Genomic DNA, 12,254 nt, shown 5'->3' on the forward strand with positions numbered 1-12,254 from the left:
ACAGCTGTTTATTGAAGAGGACGCCTTCACCCGTACACGTCACAGCGCCCTCCTCCTCAATGCAAGACCGAAGCCGGAAGTCACACATTTTCATGGCGCGGGATTAAAAAAACTAAATAAATATAGCGATCGCTTCCACACACATCCAAGCGGTCCATATCATTCAGAAGCATAAAATACCGTGTGTATTATGAAATAAACATGCTTTTTCGTGTCACATGCACTTTAAGGTGGATGGACGGTGTGACTCAAAAGCACAGCAATGAGAAGTCTGGAATTTGAAATCCATGGGTGTGTTTAATGAACACACTAATGCGCCGGCTCGCACGCCAAGCTCATGGAGCAACCCCTGCGTCGGTGCGCGTATCGCTACATGAAAATCACGTGACCGATGCATGAACTCATTGAACTGTGTCGACACAGTCATGACGCGGCAAACTGGTTCAAAAGGAAGCGCGTCTGTCAACGCGATGGAGCTGCTGAAACAATCCACATCTCACGGTTAATTCCTCGTTGTCTACATGCTGTGGAAATGGACATGACACAGGGAAAACGCACTTGTCATCTTCCATTCAAAATACAATTAATTTTAAGGTAACTCTTTGTTACGGTGTTGCGGTGACGGCGTAGCGACTACGGCGTCATTCGACATGCGGTGAGGGAACGCGTTGCTCTGTAATTCACCGCCAAGCCACTAGAGGGATGTGGCGTTATGTTTGTACAGTTTTGGGGCATGCTTGTTTACTTCCGCTAGTCGGAGAAAAATAAACAATGCAATATGGAACTCTTGAAAGTAAATATTCTGCTCATCAACACTGAATAAATATTGAACATACAAATGTTGAGGGGCAGGCGACGCAGAAGACGGTTTCGAGGCGGTCTGGCCGACTTTTGATGCCGCACAGAGTTTTAGACTCAGGTGGAGAGAGCTAGCTGTGGCGGCTAGCTTCAAACTGGCGTCGAGCACTGCGTTCAAGGTCTGCAAAGCCCTCCAGCCCGATTTGTTTGCCGTGTCCTACAACCAGCCAGTGGGAAGCCATAGCAGATTTCTGGCGTCTAGGGAACTTCCCAAACTGCGTTGGGAGGCTTGATTTTAAGGTTATCATAAAAAGCACCGAGGCACTCTCAATCAGTGATGATGTATCGTGTGTGTGAACTGTCTGTTATTGAAAATTAAAGATCAAAACAACTCTTGACACCAAATCTGTGCTTTATTCTTTATATACTTGAAGTGTGACACGTAAATAAGTCACAGACTCACAGCAAACATATGTACACAGTAAATGATGAAGTGCACCAACCAAAAATACGACATAAAGTGATAAAAAGTTGGCAGTTTTTGGCCGACTGGGTCACCGCTTCGTGTGGCCACTCGATTCCGACCACCCACGTCTCGGTGGTTCTTCCATTTATTTATTTTTTCGATCGCCAACCTTTGCCATTTCACAATAATAATTTCTTGACGAGACTTGCTCTTCGATGATACTCCCGTCAGCTTGGTCCATTTTTGCGTGTAGAAAACAATGTTTGATTCTATTGTACAATGGTGGTGTTTTCGCGGTAAACCGGAAACAACAGTCTGAGCGGACCGATCACAGTCCGTTTTCGCTACGTCATACGCGTCTACGCGACGTGAAGGTTACAAAAATCGAGAGGTGCGCGTCAGGCTACGCCGTAGGGTCGTAACTCGATTCTTCCTTGACGGCGTAGGTCTGACGCGGAAGTATAACTCAGGCTTTAGTGTGACGGGTACACGCGGGTCCGTCGTTTGCAGTGTGTGGAAATATCCCTTTTGCTGCCTTCAAGAGTACTCGTTGGCTGCTAGTTTAGCGGTCAGAGCACTCTCCTTTCATCCTCGACCCGTCGTGCGTGCGGGTGCGAGTCCTGATCTGATCCTAATAAACGGATTGCGTTGCACGGCGTGGCTACAAGCACACCGATTATGTTATTAACGTTATTTTTTGCACGTGAAATGTCTCATTTGTACTTTCAACCTGTCATATACAAACAGTAGCCACCTCCTCAACGCTGAAGCATTATTGGGCCAAGCATGAGAATGAAGTTTCTGATAATCCCAAGATAAACACAGGTATATAGCCATTCCTTTACTTTCCCACAGTGGCTTTTTTGGTAATTTATTAGAAATCGGTAATTAAGCTATAATTTATTTTTTGTCCATTTAAATTTTTTTCTGATGGGCTATGGTAGCACTTAGATGACATAGTGGGGAGTCAAGGAGGCAATGCAACTGTAGATGAAATTGCAAAAGTGCAACGATGCATGGCTGAGCCGAACATGGCACGCAATGCAGATTTTCTTCAATACTGGAGGAGCCAATGGACATTTTATCCAAACCTCTTTCAACTGGCTTAGAAATTCTTGTGCATGCTGCCATCATTGGTTCCATGCGAGTGTGTGTTATCCTCAGCAGGTGAAATTGCTTGTTTAAAAAAAAATAAAATAAAAAGGAACCAACTAAATGTTAAACATTAAACTATAACTATAAAAACTATATTTTTGAATAAAATTTTATCAGAACAAAAAGGCCACAAGCATCCTCATTCACCCATTCATTATTACTTACATTTTCACATTATATGTTCACATAATTTAAAGATATTGAATAATGCAATATGAATGCACAGACATAAATGATTTGATTTTACGTGCTATGCCATCAATAGACCCTACTCACCAACGTCACAGAATGACGTGTCGCTGTATCCGGCCGCCATATTGCCCGTCTCTGTTTAGCCCTATTCTCAATGGTTTCAATAAGTCGTTCAGTTTATAGAGCAATTCATGGAAGCCCCGGTGTTTTCAGACGCTGTAAACTCATTGGATGCGTTGCATAAAAGGCGTTATGTGGAAAAGCTTCAGTCTATCCATTCGCCAGATCCATAGTTGATGCCTAAATCGATATTTTTCAACCCGCTGTCTTCGCCCTCTCTGCCTGACATCTGCTACCCTGATATCTACAACTATCTTGTCCACACAAAATCAGCCTATTCTCACGAAAGTTTGAAAATCTTTAAGAGCAGCACTCTAAGCAACATTACCCTGTGTGATTACTAAAATGGCGACAATAAAAAAAAAATTTTTTTTAAGTTGACTGCGATGGCCGACGCTTCAAGGATAGGTGGGTATTGGACTATTTCTTCAATAAAACACACAACAACTGTGTCTGCCTCATTTGCAAAGAGACAGTCACTGTTTTCAAAGAGTTTGATGTGACGCAATATTACTAAACAAGACACGCTGACATGTACGACATTACAGGGAAGATACGCAGCGAGAAATTATAGCAACTTGAAGCTAGTTTATTTTTTCACAGCAGCAGTATTTCGCAAGAGTCCGAGTGTCGAAAGAGAAAGCCACAAAGACGAGACTGTTGAAATTATGAATTTAAAAAAATAATAAAGCAAATGTGACACACAGAAGGGCTTGCTAAAATTTGTTTAAATATATTGTTCTATGTAAATCAGCCAAGGTAGCCCCCCGCATTTTTACCACACCAAATCTGGCCCCCTTTGCAAAAGGTTTGGACACACCTGTTTAACTGATGATCCGTAGACGAGGCCAGCTTCTTTCACTTGGTACCAGCTAAATATTATTCAAAATGTAATGATGGTGGAAGAAATAAGCATCTTGAATTTGATTTGTCGGCGATTAGCCTCGCAATGATCTTAATTGTGGTTGTCAGCCCAAAACCCTCTAAATATATATTAAATGCATTTTACCAGATATAAAATGACTACTACATAATCCGTGGTAATCGTTTGGAGCCCAGTTTTCTCATCGAATTGCAGCAGTCCATCTCACTCTCCTCTCTGCGTCTCTCGGAATACGGTAGAACTTCAAGTCTCTCCGTCTATCTTCTCTGTTATTGCAACCAACCGCCACACACGCCTTCACCATTTTGATTATTAATGTTAACGAGCAGAAAAACGCGCCATAATAGGAGGAATTTACGTAGCGGTAATGCATCAACACGACGAGTAGACGGACAATATGGCGCGGAGGCGTGGTTGTGACGTCATGTGAGTAGGGTCTGTTCAGTGTCAGTGTCAGTGTCAGCCTGTAGGGATTTTTTATGTCCAGCAGGTGTCAGTATTCAATGACAAAGTAGCCACACTGTGTCAACACAGTGTGTCACTGTGTCGACACGCTTCATGAGGTCCCATCACTAGTGTTTATTAGACAAAGGGGAAAAAAGGGAAAGTTGGTGGCTCAGCAGATTTCTTGATTGTGCTTGAAGGCTGAGTTGGCTCTGTATTGCTGTAAAGGAAGCAAGTAAAAATGAGTCACAAAGTTTGTAATTAGAGTGGACTGTACTTTTACCATAAGTGGTGAGGTGAAGCTCTGGCATTGAATGACGTGCAGACTGGTCTCTTATAGTGGCAGGCAGTTGATTGGGAAGTGGAGGCAGGTGTGGAGATTGGTGACAGGTGTGCACAGCAGAGTCAGTGAGGAGGTGGAGGAGGATGGGAAGGTGACTGAGCCATAACACAGGACCTTTAAATATAGGCATATTTGAAAGCATTTGTAGCATCATGGTTGAAAATGAAGGAAAACCTAACATTGATTCAGTGTTGTTCCAATATTATTAATAATTGAAATGATGTTTAGGTTTCGTAAGAATTTCACCGTTTGAGCAACATTAATCGAGGGTGCAAAAGTAATAGCAACTCAACGTCTGGTGTCAACGTTGATTCAACGATATAAAATCGACAGCGGAATGTTGATTCAACATCTTTTCAGAATCGGTCTGCTATCTGGGTTGCCATCAACCTTCTTTGTGTTACAGCTTTATAAGACGTTGTAGCACAAACACCAAACCATTGACTTATTGGTTTCATTGAACTTGTCCTGTTTTGAACCCTAGGATTAAATGAGTCACAATTTTCTCTGAGGGCATGAGAGGATGTCGTGAAAATGTGACAGGATGGGGCAAAATCAATAAACGCTTTCAAGTGGAATTGTTGTAATCCTTACTTTTTAGCGCCCAGAAAAAAAACAAATCAAGTTGATTTGACAAGGCACTCACTGGATATTTGTAAAGTCCATGAATGGATCCCCCCCCCCCCCCCCCCCATTTTGTACATTTAGTACTTTCCATTACTAATTATGGATCCCGATCACAGTTTATTTGCTTTATTTACTTTGACATGGTTCTACAATCATCATCACCGTTGCACTACGCTGGTACATTTCTAAAAACAAGAAGCATTTACTACGTTAAATGAGTAGGGTTATTTATTTATTTATTTAGAAAATTTAGTTCTAACACGCTATACTTTATCCTTCTACAAGAGTAGATTTGTGAAGACAAAACGCTACTCCGCTACTTTGGGCTATACTTGAGTCGTTACACTTTTCCTCTTTATGCTACGTATTAGATTTGACTTAATTTTTGCCAGAGATACTGAGAGTGGCTCTACCACTTTCACTACTGAGACGCCGCAATCATGATCACATAACTCCAATATACCAATCAGACGTAACAATACAGTCACATGACCAGACGCAGTTTTGCAGTCGGAAGTCATATGATCGCGCTGGCCTGTTCAATCATGTGGCGTCTTTAAAGCGCTGTAAAAATTAAACTACAGTATTTGATATAGAGTAGTAGTAATTTTGGGACTATAAACTGCTACTTTTTTCCGTCATTTCTTTTTTCACATCATTCTGTCATAAGACTGTCATAATTATCACACTATCATGGGCATTACTGAATTCTTATGACAGATGTCATTAAGTGCCATCCGGCAAATTTTGTCACTAACTCAATTTATGTCCAGATTGGATCTTTTACATCCATTCAAAAGTTAGATAATTTGTCAGATAACACTAAATGACATGTTATATGCATTCATTAATGCTCATGACAGTGTCATGTCATAATTATGATTGTCTTATGACAGTCTTATGGCGACACTGTCAAATACAGTGTCACCAAATACCTTAACTAGCAACTAATGAATCTGGAACAGTAACTAAAGGAATAAGTAGCACAGAACATGAATATTGATCGTTAGTCACATCTGTAGCACTGCAATGCATGCTAAGAGGCATGTTGGACGACATCAATGTTGACAGCAGGTGGCAACAGAGGTTGACTGTCTCTCCCAAGGGAGTAGTGATAGCCATATTAAACTTCTTGAAGCAATTATGGTCAATCATGGTGGTTCATTTGGGTTTATGAGGGTCGTATGATGCCGCTGCGTTATAGAGTATATAGTATATGGTAATAGCTTTTGTTGTAAATATCCCATAATACATTGAGGACAGCTGCGGCTTATAGTCCAGTGCGGCCGATCTATGAACAAATGCTGTTTTCATGCCAAATTTGGTGGATGGCGGCTTATATTCAGGTGTGCCTTATAGTGCGAAAATTGCAGTACTCGAAAGCGCAGATTTGTTTGAACCTTTCTGCCAGTTTTTATTTGGCAGCGATAGACTTGTTTTCAATTTATAGTAGGTAACATGTTTTTTTTCCACTAGAGGGCACACTTGCTCTTTGGATGGGTAATGTTTCTTTTTTCTAGTTTGAATTCAATTTTTTTTTCTTTGTTTTTTGGACCTAACATGGTCATGTAATGGATTACAGTACAGCATAATAATAACAGTTCATATTGATAATGTTGCGCTGAGAAAAAATATATACTTTTGCTTAAAATATCCCACTGTAAACAGTTAAGCACAAAGTTACTCATTACTTGAGTATTCTTTTCACCAGAAACTTAACTTCCACTTGAATACATTTTGTGGGTGACTACTTTTACTTTTAATTGAGTAATATTACTTTGTTGTAACGCTACTCTTACTTGAGTAAAATTTTTGGCAACTCTATCCACCTCTGCATTTTACTAACAAAAAAAAAAAAACAACATTTTTTGTAATACTGCATATGCAAAAATAGCAAAATGTTTCGACCAAAATGCTGACGGTGACAAAACTTTCACCGTGTAGATCAAAAACAAGTAATTCCCACATGACTGTTGAAATTAATAATGGGATTTAGTCAATTGGTAGACATTGGACTGCAAAAATGAAAATGCTTCCATCAGTAGCTTTCCATATCACAAAAAGCAAGCACACATGGTTGATAATTGAATAATTTTATCTGAGTTCACTTGAATGCTTTGAAGAAATATCTTCATGCACAGTGCATCCAACTGACTCGTAAGTGAATGTTTTTCTTTCACGTATCAAGAATCTTTTGCTGTGAATTGTAATGAGTTTGTCAAAAGTTGACATCATAGGCGGAGTTTGGCTTTTGGGGCAGGGGGGGCACAACACGTTTAGGATCCCGAAACGCAGTGCCAACAACAAAATTAATTTACTGGAATATTTATAATAATTAGTTGAAAACTAGCGTTTTTTTTTTTTTGTTTGTTTGTTTGTTTTGTTTTGTTTCCCATTTTTTTTAGGGGAACTGTGAATCAGGCTGCTTAGGACAGCTATAATTTTCCCCAAGATCGTCATCCATTGAATATCTGTTTGTAAAATTTAAGACTTAAGACTTAAGTGGGTAAATTGAAGCTCTGCTCACCATTTTGGCGGTGCTCTCTGGCGTTTCATGGTCCACAATTTCAATCCTTGGTTCTTACTCAGTAGTTGTTGTCGCTTTAGAAAGCTTAGATTTGAAAAAAATTACGCATATCCATCATGCCTCTTCGGTCCTCAGGTGGTTTTGGCTAAGCAAAGCAAATGACCATCTAAGGTGCTAGTCACATGATCTGTTCAAAAAATAATTTTGACCCATTATAAAAATATTTTTTTGTTCATTTCATTTATTGTTGTTGTTTTTTTATTGCTTTACAACTTTTATAGACAATATTTTACCAGAAAACTCTAATTCTAATCAACTCTAAAACTCTTAATTTTAAAATCATATATAGGAAAGTCAATAACATGCAATGACACTTTTAGCCACAAGGGGGGCCATGCCACATAAACTGTGAGGGTGGCCAGCCCTTCCACATTAAATGGACTGGACGTCTATAGTCGTCAATGGCAGCCAATGGGGTAAATAAAGAATGTATCTGTGATTGGCAGATGTGTTTAATTCTTTGGGAAAAGAATCTTTGTATGGAAACTGTCTTTGAAAACGGTCTGGGAAATGTGAGAAGAAAGGAAACTGTGATCATGCTTTTGGAGAAGACTTCTGATTCCCTGTTAATGTGATGACAAAGATCAAGTGAACCTTAGTTTCAGTCATTGAGACACACAGACTGAGAGAATCTATGGTGGCGTAAACAATCTTCCTTTATCATAAGAAATGTTCTTTACCGAAACTAAAGAGCGTGAATATAGCAGGCGAAATGACACCATGACTCCCTGGAGGCACAAGATGCTATTTCAATGGCTTTTTGAGAATAGCTTAGAGAAAAATGAATCATAATTGTGTCAAACTGGGTTACATTAGCTCATTGCTTCCAAATGAACTTGCCTGTTGTGCCCTGTCATTCTTAGAGGTAATTCCAAAAATTTATTAGAATTGTGAGTTTACATGTAAACCCAGTTGACTTATTTTAGTTTATACTTTTGTAGCCAAAATGACACATGACCATGCAGGTGTCCTGAAAAGAAAGGTGTAGGAATTGTGAAACAAAAAGTAGGAAGAAAAATATAATTAATAATAGTAGATAATAATAATAATAGACCTAATGATTTAACTGGCTAGAATCTTATTTAAGGGCAAAGGCACTCGAAGTCTATGACAGCACCCCACACTAACCCACCAGAATTGTATGTGGTTTAGGAAACAGAAAAATGCACTGTTTAAGGTCACGTGCATTGAAATTTATAGAACTGGACAAATGTAAAACTGCATTATTCATACACAAAAAAAAACCTAATTCACTTTGCTGGCGACATGCCAATAATGTTTTGTGACAGGGAGGAGGTTGCAAGGCAAACCGTATTTGAAAACCAATGTGTACAATAAAAAAAAGTTGTATATATATATTTTTTTACATTGTGGAGTGGGTGAAGTTCTAAAACGGAGAATAAATATGATTGGATTACAAAAAAAATGCATACAAAAAGGAAAAAGTTGTTTTAGGTGTGCTTTACAGACTTTTGTCAAATGATGTATGTGGTGGCTCCCACTACCACCACAATTTAGTGTTTCAAGATTGTTATTTATTTATGTGATATTTTTAGGACATGTAGTTTCTAATGGCTGCACACTTTAGTTATTATTTATCCGAATGTTTACTGGATTTTATTTTCTAATTTGAGGTAAAGACCACAGCTGTGTAAGATCTGGCACCTACCATTTTGGAGGGGGGATATTTAAGTTGATTTGATTAATGAATATTTGGTAAAGTTTCACAGTTTGTTTAAATGCACATTAGTTGGTTATTGTTTGAAGTTAATGTAATTTTTCCATCTGTTGTTTGATTAAGTTGACAATGTTTGGTTAATTTGTCATACCTCCATCAAATGATCGTTAGTAGAGTCCGCCCTGATTTAAACGGCCACAGAGAAATGTCTGGAGGTCAGTTTGGTTGAAGCCTTTTGTTATGGTGGCCTCTTTTATGTCGGGCCCAAGATATTTTGTTAAACTGTTTCTTTTGTGACTTTTATTAAACTGAATTTTAACCTACGTTGAAACACCAGTGTCCTCGTGTATGTTTGGTCCAATACAATGTAGTTAATCAAATTGTAGCAAAGTTGAATAGTTAAGACTATGATTCAAATGTTGTTGTAGGGTGATATACTGTATGTTTTTCATTTTCAAGTACCAGAGGTGGGTAGTGACGCGTTACATGTACTCAGTTACATTTGCTTGAGTAAGTTTTTGAGAAAAATGTACTTCTAAGAGTAGTTTTACACAGCCATACTTTTTACTTTTACTTGAGATTTTTGAAGAAAAAACTTTACTCTTACCCTGCTACTTTGGCCTACACAAGAGTCGTTACATTTTTCCTTTTTATTCTACTTACATATTAGATTTTTTTTTTTTTTTTTTTGACAGCGATGCCAAGAGTAGCTCTACCAATGTCACCAATGAGACGTTGCAATAATAATCACGACGCCATTACACCAATCTGACGCAAGCTTGCCGTTCCATGATCACGCGAGCCTGTTCATTCACGTAGCGTCTTAAAAGCACCGTAAAAATGAAGTATTTGACATAGAGTGCTACCCTCAACATGACTCGAAAGCGTGGATTTAAACCTCTCACACAGTTTTTATGTGGCACCGATTGACCACAGAAAAACGGACATATGATCCTTTAAATTTCATAACAGTAACTATGAAAGAACTATTCGCTTTTCAAACAAGGAACTATTTTCTCCACTAAAGGGCACTCATGTTCTTTGGCCGAATAATGCTTCATTCCTTTTTTTTTTCTTTCTTTCGCCGGAATTCAATTTTTTTGTATTTCTTTGACTTAATGCAGTTATGTAATGGGTTATTGTACATTATCATTATAACAACAGTTCATATATATATAAAAATAAAAAGTCGTCGTCTTGCCCAAAGGGCGGTATGGTCTCTCCTTTCAAGCTCGGGTCTTCTGTTGGATGTATACATACATACACATATGGCGGAAAACACAGACAAGACTGAAAAAGCAGTTTCTGCTCTTGCACCCCTCTTTAAAATAAACTGCTTTATTTTAAGCCAAAAGAACTGTTGTGTTTGATAGAATGATATGTCTATATGCTGCCATAGCAGATTCATGGCGCATTAAGCCCCCAAACTATTTTTAATATGTCCGTTTTACCCTGAAAACCCCCTTTTACAGACATCGCGCAACCGATTTTGTTTCAACCCAGCCATAAAAAGAAGGTAAGTAATTATATTTATGATTCAAAATGTCTCTCATTTTTAGCTTAGAATCATTAATTGATGTCTAATATTTCGTTTTTTAAAAAAATGACTTTAAAAAAATTATTCACTCGCATATTTTAAACTGTTAAACAAATTACGTCACAATGAAAAAAACGGTGTCTTTAAGTCACGAATATGTACCTCATAACTATCGCTTAATTGTATTTTTTTGTTACTGTCTCATTTTCCCCGATATATTAGATGATAAATAATCGATCCAAACGAAAATTTGAAGAAAAAAAAAAGGTTTAAAAGGGTATATACAGTGGGGAGAACAAGTATTTGATACACTGCCAATGGGAAAACACATTGACAGTGTATCAAATACTTGTTCTCCCCACTGTATATGAAAAAGAAAATCTCGACAACTCCTTGACGTCTGCGATGTCTGCATCGCGACCCTTGTTATATTACCATGTTTCACCCATAAAATCCCCCAAAAATCCGGCTGTGGCCCTTCACAGCTGTGTCTTGGCACTTGGTGATACATGCTACATGGAGTTTTTGGATCGAAAAGAGGTAAGTATGCGATAATATCTCGTTAAAATCATGGCGTCTTTAATTATGCTCTACACTATGCTATACACTACAGTTCAAAAGTTTGGGTCCCCAAACTTTTGAACGGTAGCGTATAAGCAGTTACTCACAATGTTACTCATTACTTACATATTCTTTTCACTGGATACTTTTTTACCTGTACTTGAGCACATTTTTTGGATGACTGTTTTTACTTGAGGAATATTCTTTTAAAGTAACACTACTCTTACTTGAATAAAATTTTTGGCTACTCTACCCACCTCTGTCAAGTACTGTTACCGTATTTATCCATGGTATTTTCAATGTTTGGAAGTATACTGCATCATTCATTCATTCATTCTTTAAACAATTGCCGTTGTAATTAAATGCTAAGATAACACTCAGATGGGCTGAGTGAAGGCACGTCTTTTGAAGCCTGCCCACGGCCATTAGCCCAGATATAATCTAAATGAGCCATATCATCTGCCAGTATGTGTTGTTGGGCAATGCACATCCCTGCGGGGTGTTTACTGTGTATTTACTCACAACCTAATTCTAGTTGGGACCAGCCAAACAGGTCCTTTCAAAAGACGTCAGCAACTGACCATTGTGAACAAAACACAATGCACATGCTTTTGGTGGAAATTACAGGAAGAGTAACCAATATGATCTTAACTCCTTGATGCATATTGACTCCAATTTGGCTTTACGAACCAGTTCGATTTAGATTTGAAAATACCATATTTATTCGTACAATGCAGCTTCATTCATATGCAGTAAGTATAAAATCAAGAGTCAAGTGTTTAAATCTAAATCAAAGCAATACCGTTCGTGAGTGTCTAACTCATTTCTCTCCACCCTCAAACAGCCTCAATGTCTCAACATAA

General features: G+C 38.4%; 1 long non-coding RNA gene across 1 annotated transcript in view; it reads right to left on the minus strand.

The window, feature by feature from the left end:
• Positions 1-2,552: 2,552 nt before the first annotated feature.
• Positions 2,553-12,254, minus strand: part of LOC130931884 (uncharacterized) — a 37,862-nt gene continuing 28,160 nt past the window's right edge. The window contains exons 3-4 of the long non-coding RNA XR_009067321.1: positions 4,342-4,515; positions 2,553-4,278 (exon numbers count right to left, since the gene is read on the minus strand). This is a non-coding gene — a long non-coding RNA (uncharacterized LOC130931884). The remainder of the gene's footprint in view (positions 4,279-4,341; positions 4,516-12,254) is intronic.

Source organism: Corythoichthys intestinalis, chromosome 16 (genome assembly GCF_030265065.1).
Source record: "Corythoichthys intestinalis isolate RoL2023-P3 chromosome 16, ASM3026506v1, whole genome shotgun sequence".
NCBI classification, from domain to species: Eukaryota; Metazoa; Chordata; class Actinopteri; order Syngnathiformes; family Syngnathidae; genus Corythoichthys; species Corythoichthys intestinalis.